The 8,219-nt window shown below is 42.5% G+C and overlaps 1 non-coding gene across 1 annotated transcript; it reads left to right on the forward strand.

Annotated features, from left to right (window-relative positions):
• Positions 1-429: 429 nt before the first annotated feature.
• On the forward strand, positions 430-535 carry LOC125577446. The gene has a single exon (XR_007315862.1). It is a non-coding gene; the product is annotated as a small nucleolar RNA R71 (small nucleolar RNA).
• Positions 536-8,219: the final 7,684 nt, after the last annotated feature.

Consider the following 8,219-nt stretch of genomic DNA (forward strand, 5'->3'; position numbering starts at 1 on the left):
CTGTTGTTGAAGGGTTTTTGAAATTGTGAACTTTGGTTACTTCTTTGGCCATTTCCAAAGAAGTTTCTGTTTCCGCCCTGGTTTCCAAATTTCTGGAATCCGGTACCTCCGATGTAGTTCACATCTTCTTCTCCTTCCGTATCTGCTACTTCTCCTTCAGCTGAACAGACTTGCTTCCTAAGAAGCTCGTGCACCACATCTAACTTAGCTCTTACTTCGTCCATCTGTTCCTTCCCGATAGAGGCTACAGACTTCTTCCGTTCAGAGTCAGTGTTTTTGGTGCTGCTGCTGTTAGCAAGGTTTTCGATAAGTCTCACAGCTTCCAACGGATTCCGAGTAGTGAAGTTTCCTTCACTCGCCGTATCAAGGGCCATTTGATACTGTAAGGCGAGACCTCGGAAGAAAGTGCTTAGCAGCTGCACTTCGTTAAATCCGTGGTGTGGACAGTCTCGCTGGAAGAACCTAAATCTAATCCACGCATCTTTGAAGGACTCTCCAGCCTTCTGCGAGAATGTGGAAATTTTGTTCCGAAGTTCTTCAGCGCGCGCCTCATCGAAGAAGTTTCGTAAGAAAGCATTCTTGATGTCGCTCCAGGATGTTAAAGATCCTGTGGGTTGCTGCCTAAGCCAGTGCATCGCTTCTCCATTCAGCGTGTATCTGAAGAGCTTGCACAGCAGGTAATCTTCGGGGACTCCTTCCATCCGAATAGCAGCGATTAGATCCTCGAACCGTTCCAAATGGTCCATAGGATGCTCGTGCGGTAACCCAGAGTAGGGTATCTGCGACACGAGAGTGTAGTATTGAGGCTTCAGCTCGAAATTCTGCTTCTGGATCTCCGGAAGTCGAATAGCTGATCTGTTGGAATAGTACTCATCTGGGCGATTGTAGTCGGCCAGTGGTTTCGATCGAGCGTCCTCATCTACAGGTTGAGCAGCTCCTGTAGCATCAGCATCAGGGATTACAGTTCCCTGAGCATCTATTTTCTGACCTGTTGCATTACGCAGATGACCGGCCTGGTCATACAGGTTTCCGTTCTCGTCCCGAGTTAGAATAATAATGTTTACCATTTTTGACGATACGGTATCGATCGACGTACGCGGTGTAGTATCGATCGTTGTCGAACGATTGGGATCGATCGACGATGACGGTCTGGTGTCGGTCGACGGTTGGTTGTGCGTATCGATCGACGACGAAGTGGTTGCGTCGAGCGATGTGGAACGTTGACCTCTACGGATGGTGCGTTCCAAATGAGCAGGATCGTCTGAGAACAACAAGTCTTTCTCCTTGTTGCTTCTGGTACCGTTGGGCATGCACCTGAAAAGACAAGAAAAATATTATTAGAAAGGGGGTAAAGAAAAGAATAAGAATTAATAAAACTAAATCTAATGGCGATCAAAGCTCCCCGGCAACGGCGCCAAATTTGATACCACTCAAATTACCCTAAGGAGTGTTACTCTCATCAAAAGAGGTTCAGATGTAGTACTTAGGGATCGAATCCACAAGGAGCTAGGAAACAATTAAATCTAGTGTTTATTAATTCTAAAGGTTGTAAATGCTTAAATGAAATAGCAATAGTAACAAGCGAGTAAATAATAAATGTAACTTAGTTGGAAATGGTAATAGATGCAGGGCCACTATTCAGGTGTTGGAGATTATAATACCTATAGATGCCTAACTGTTGCATGCATGATATATTAGAACTCATTCGCTTAACTCAGTGATCAGCTGTCGCATGTACCACTGGTTAACAGACTAGATCTCGTGTCTCACCGGTTAGTATGCAGACACGAGAGAGTGTCGATCGATAGTCTATTAAGACGTCGACCGATACACCTTTGCCAACGTCGATCGATTGTCAGTTGAGGACATCGATCGACGGGTTCTAGCCAGGCCTATGCGCGATTATGAAATGCCCTACTAAGATTCTAAATTGGCGGTTAGCCCTCTCTAGCAATCCTAATATGATAGATAGATGTCAGGATGGGATAACAAGGGTGCTTGAATATGCAATCCTATGATCAAGTTCTAGTTAGCAAGGCTAAAACAAGCAATGAATACAAATCTATCATGAATATCACAACAAGGCAGATCTATAGTTTGGGGCTAATCCCACAAACCTATCTGAACCCTGGATCTAACAGTTGAACTACTCAGACATAGCAAAGCAATTCATATCAATAGAGAAATAGAAACTCATAGAATAAGATTAAAAGAAATAGAAACAAGGAGTTCCAATCAAAAGCGATCTTCTCTCCCAAATGAAACTTGTAACAAAACTAGGTCTAGAAAAAGCTCTGTTCTCTGCCGTCAAAACACTTAGGTAGTATATATTCTAATAGGTTAAAAACTCGTCAGGGCATTTTGGTAATTTGGCTTGGCCTTGGTTTTTAAGTCTGCTGAATCCAAAATGTCGCGTCTGGTTTCTCGACATCGATCGATGGTACTTGTGTACATCGATCGATATTAATCTTCATCTGTCGAGGCATTTCCTGATATCGATCGTCAGCACTGATGCGCATCGATCGATTATTCTTCCTCTCGTCGACCTCTAAGTGGTCAGCTCGGGTGAAATGTCCTTAAAGCTCCAAAATGCTCCAAAGTCATAGCTTTACTCCAAAATGCACCTGAACCTGAAAACATACCTAGAAGAGTAGAAAACATAGATATATATATAGTAAAATACTTATATACCATGGATAAAAATGGGTCAAATCCAAGGTATATCAACTAACTTCACTCGATATCAACCCACTTCCTCTTCCACACTCACAAACGAAACCGAAAACAAAAACACCTATTTTCTCTCTCGTTCTCGACGGATTTCGTCCGTTCTTCACCTAAATCCACTCGATTTTTCACTCTGTGACTGTTAAATCCACTCCCGAAATCAACAATCAAGGTATGCACTTGAAATTTTCAATTTTTGAAAAAATTAGGGTTTCGTTTTGAGTTGGATTAGAACGCTTGATTTAGTGCGATTAAGAGATGTTTTTGTAGTTCATATTGCTTATCTAGAGTTCGGTTTGTGATTTCCATGCATTTAAATTCGTATAAACACGATTTGGAGTTGAGTGATTTTGCAGGTTTCGCGATTCCACATCGGTCGATATGAACTTGTTCGCATCGACCGATGCTATCTTGTCTGATTGTTCCGACACGACGATATCGATCGATGTTCAGTATAACCAATCGATCGATATTACATTTTATCGACAATAATAACCTTCTTTTCTTCTTGGTTTCAGATGAGCAGCTCAGAGACAAACACACGAACAGGGAACTCAGGTCGAAAAGGAGGTTCGACGAGACTAGCAGCTCCTCCAACGCACAGCGTCATCCATGGCCTCGCCCAGAAAACACACCATTCGATGTTCCGGGCTATGCTGATCCTAAGGCAGCGATCAACAGCAACGAGTGCCGTCAGCATCCTCTATCCGATAACTGGGACGACTACGACAGCCTCTTCTACAATGCCTGGCTAGGAATCTCTATCGAGCCCACCAAATTCCTTGACCGACCCATCCTGAAGAAACTCGGGATCGAGAGAGATGTTAAGGACATGATCACACAGCTAGGACTCGGTACCATGCCCTCTCACGCTTACGACCTCTACCCCGATCTCGTCCGCCAGTTCATGGCCACTGTCGAGGTCACCTACAGGACTACAGCTGCGAGGGTAGCGGGAGATGGCACTTTGACCTTCTTCACCAGAGGGACACGCTACATGATCACTGTAATAACCCTCACGAGCAGATATAATTTTGGTCGAGAAAATTCTTTAAGATCAGTTTGAAGATTGATCGATCAGAATTTAAATGAAAATCGACACGGTAAATTAATCTCGACGGGGCTGTCTTTTGGTCAAAAAACCATCTCTTGATGGTTCTGGTCGAGTGTTAATTATTATTGTCGATTTTTATTCATGCTGGACGAGTTTATTCAGAGCAGGACGAGGTTCGAATGATAAAAAATATTTAGTCGAAACAGTTTGAAAAATATCGACAAAACTCTGAAAATTATTTCTGAGCAGTCACATGCCTTGCACCTTCTAGCCTACTTGCTTCCTCAGTAATTAGGTCACATGACCTGCACCTACTTGCTTGCCTGCTTGCTCATTAGAAGTCACATGCTGGTCACAAGCTACTTGCTTCAGGTGCTTGTAGCTTTCTTCATGGGAAGGAAAAGTTCAGCTGCTTGTTCTGTTTGGTGTGCTGAAGCATGTCTCCACCTGTCTAGCCTCAGCTTTGCCTTGTGTGGGAGTAAACCCTCATCTGAAGTAACTCCTTATGCTTTAAAACACCTTCTTCTCTCCTCTGGACGTTCATAACCTGCAGCATAACAAGAGAAATGTTTAGAGAGAAAACAATGAGAAAGAAGAGAAAAAGTGAGAGAAAAATCAGAACAAAAAATATGGGAAAATTAGCCACGACCTTAGATGACTTTGTTCCATCCTCTAGCTCAGTTCCCTGCTGTGTAGAAGATCAGAAGGTGAGGTACCCAAAGTAAACCCTAGGTCTTGTTCTGTTTTTGTGATGAACCAATTCTGATTTATCCTTTTAAAACAGTCCAGCCATGAGTTCAGTTTCAAGGGGAGGATTATCTGAGTTCATATGGTCATCAGTTGCTGTTGTAAGCTTCAATCTCTTGTCTCAGACATGTCTTGATCAGAATCAGATGTTATTTAGTTAAGCGGTTGTCATGGATCAATTGTCTAACCTGTCTTCGGTTCAGATTTATTTATTTCAGAATAAATCAGTTTGCTGGAATAGAATTATCTCATCTATTATAAACTGATTGGATTTAATCTGAAATGAACTGGTCATGGTCTGGACTACACCTAAGCTGAACTGATTAACCTTGTTGTAAACCGAGCTGTTAGGATCTGATTTAAATATCTTCTTCAGAACCGAACTGTTGGATTGAAGATCATGTTATGAACTGCTCTGTTTCAGGTCAGTGGTCGAGTAAAGTTCAAGGATAAGGCTGGTTCATCAAATAGAACTGTTTTCTGTCTAGTTGGTTGTAGAGTTTTGCTAGATTGGTCCAGTCACTCCTTGTAGCCGCTCAGTCACTTGGTTTGAATTCAGATATCAAGGAGAGTGGTCGGATCAGTCAGATAATTGTGACCGTTTTGAATCTCAAGTGTACCGGAAATGGAGTGTGATTAGCTTGAGCTCGAGTCTAGTCTTGATTAGCCAATCTCAAAGAATCAAAGGTGAGTCTAGATAGATGATTGATGAGTAGTGAATGAATATTTCTTGATTGAACGTACTGATTGTAGATGATTGATAGGCTTTGTCTCTTGATCAATATTGAATTGGTAAGGTGTTTACTTAGTGTAAACACTTATTAAATATTTATGAATGATCATAGAGGTTTATTCCAAACCTTAGTACTTGTTCTCAAGTACTAATACATATGTATATTGTTAAATATAATTAAGTATGGAAGTATTAATCATGTGAAGTCTTATTATAAACCTGTCTTCCAAAATATTCCCGTATGAATGATGATTACCGTGAATTGGTCCTGCGATATGGAACAAGGTCACAAAGACACGATGATGGGGTCGCACCTTGGAGGCCGTGTAACTGCATGCAGCGTTAGATGTTCAATTTTTGAATATCTGATGGCGATGATGGTGATGCTAACTTGCTAGACTCGTTTAGCCTTTGTGGTTTCTCGGGTCTGGTATATATATATATATAAATATGATTATATGAATGATATGAGAGACGGAAATAGGAAGTGAGGTATATGATTAGATTCACAATGATGGAAGAATATTCCTTATATATAAATATCCAGATATGGAATAGATTTCCACTGCATACAAATGAAGTTGATTACTTTAGATATTATTAATATATGTTGGGGTGCGGGACTAGGCTCACTGAATAAACTAGTTACTCATGACTCATTCGTGATGCAGGTAACCAGTAGACGGGAGACCTTACTCTAGGATGGGAAGGAACATCATTAGCCAGCGGTAGTTTTATTATCCTTGCAAAGTCATTTTGATATATCTTATGTATAAGATTTGTAGACCGAAAACCTAGAGGTTAATTTATAACAAATTTTGAAAGATGCTTCAAAATGATATATAAAGAATGTTTTTAAAGTACGGGTTCCATATGATATTAGTCCTTGTCCGGACGAACTAACTATCGGGTATTGCTTTTTCGGGTTGAAAAGCCTAGAGTGATATCTGATAGGAGCGTTGGTGTTCTTTGGTTGTTAGTCTAAGGTCATCGGAAGTATTCTGAGAACCTCGGATCGACCATCGAGGAACATCGACCGTGTCATTTCCGGTCATCTACGATCGGGGGTGTCACAATCACTATCTTCGAGCTCTGCCGCATCTACGGTTTCTGATGAGAGCATCGCCTCTTACACGGTCCCACCTTTCTCACACATTGAGTGATTCTGGGACATCGTCGGCACAGGAGTTTGGAACACGAACAGGGCCGTGCTATCAGACATCCGCCATCCTGCACTTCGCTACTTCCTACGGCTTCTTGCAAACACACTTGTTTGCAAGATGGAGCCCAACAAGGTCAGGATAAAGGAGCTCACACTACTTTTCTGCACAGTGAACGGCGTGGTGGATTTGGTTGAGTTGGACGAGGATGGCGAGGTAAGCCCGCCAAACCTCGGAGCTGTCTTTGCCGCACATTTGGTGGAGCTGAAGAAGAAGCCCTTCACCAGCAAGGGCAAGAACAAGAAGGAGACAGTTGGGAGTCTTCTGACCCCGATTTTTAAGTATCTCGGCATCCACCTCGACTCTCGCTCTGCCGACCGCGACCACGCCTTCCTCGACGAGCAGCACTTGATGCACTGGCTATGGCTCGAGGAAGGGAAGCTCTGGTGCCTCAGGATCCGCGACGAGCATCGCCTTCTACCCCTACCAGATAGGAGGATCACTGACTTCGGCAACAACGTGGAGCAGCTTCGATGCATGCCAGATGATGCATTCCTCCGCAACCCGCGGAACATGTCACGCCGACCTCCCAGCATTCGCCGTACCAGAGCTCGGGACGCACAGGCACCTCCTCTTCCTGACTTCCCGAACATCCCAGACATCCCTATGCACGACCAGGGAGACTTTCAGAGGTTCGTGGTGGACGCTCTTCAGGCCATCTGGGCTAGAGTGTCTTGTTGGAGCAAGAGAGCCACAGGAGCGCAGGCACCAGCACCAGCAGCACGCAGGGACCCATCCCCAGAGGACGATGAGGCGACTGATGAGGACACCGATTAGTCCTCCCATCTCTATCTCTTCTCCTCTTATTATGAACTTGTTTATTTATTTTCCGAACTTGTAGGATTTATGTTTTTAAACCTATATTTTATGTTTGAGGATGCTTATTATTTCTTATGCTTGATTTTCTAACAGAGCTAACATTAGGCAAGGAACTTCGAGTTTGACTCCAAGCACATGCGAAAATTTCTGTGCTTCGCCATCGATCGATATGGAGAGGATTACATCGATCGATTCTGGGCGAGTCACATCGATCGATATGGAGAGGATTACATCGATCGATGTGTAGTACGGGTAGGTACTTCATTCTTACTCTAACATTCTCAAACATCTAACTTGATTTTAACCTACCCTTGGACGCTTTGCACCGAGACGGTACATTTTAAGTCTGGGGGAGGTAGTTACTAACACCATTTTCTTGAGTTTTTGTCAAAAATCTTTTCAAAAATAATTTTATTGAGTCAAGAAGGGGATTATGAACTAATGATTTCTACTTGAATGTCTAACCACTTTCTAGCACCATTCTAGATTTACTGACTGCAGATAATACTATAGATGCTAAAGTGGATCAACCAGTCAACTATGCACACTTGCTAGCTTGTTAGAAAGAACCGAAGCTAACCTTCAACACTAACCTGACTTCACTGCTTGTTTTGGGGCTTGGTATACATGGGATCGGATTTTTCAGACAAGTCTGGAAGGTAACGCCTGGTTTAGATTATTTATCACATTTTCTCTCTCTAAATTTTGACCCTAGATTAGTTAGTGAGTATATAAAAAAAATATATATATATATATATATATAATCTATTGTTAATTAGGATGAGTCTGAACATGACTTGGTGGCTAAAACCATTAAGGCTTGATTCATAAAGACTCAAATAAAAGAGTTCGAAATGGGACTTGGAGGCGGCAATCTTCAAAGCTCGCTTTCGCAAAGAACTCTTGGATATAGGTCAAA

This window comes from Brassica napus, chromosome A8 (genome assembly GCF_020379485.1).
Source record: "Brassica napus cultivar Da-Ae chromosome A8, Da-Ae, whole genome shotgun sequence".
In the NCBI taxonomy this organism is placed as follows: Eukaryota; Viridiplantae; Streptophyta; class Magnoliopsida; order Brassicales; family Brassicaceae; genus Brassica; species Brassica napus.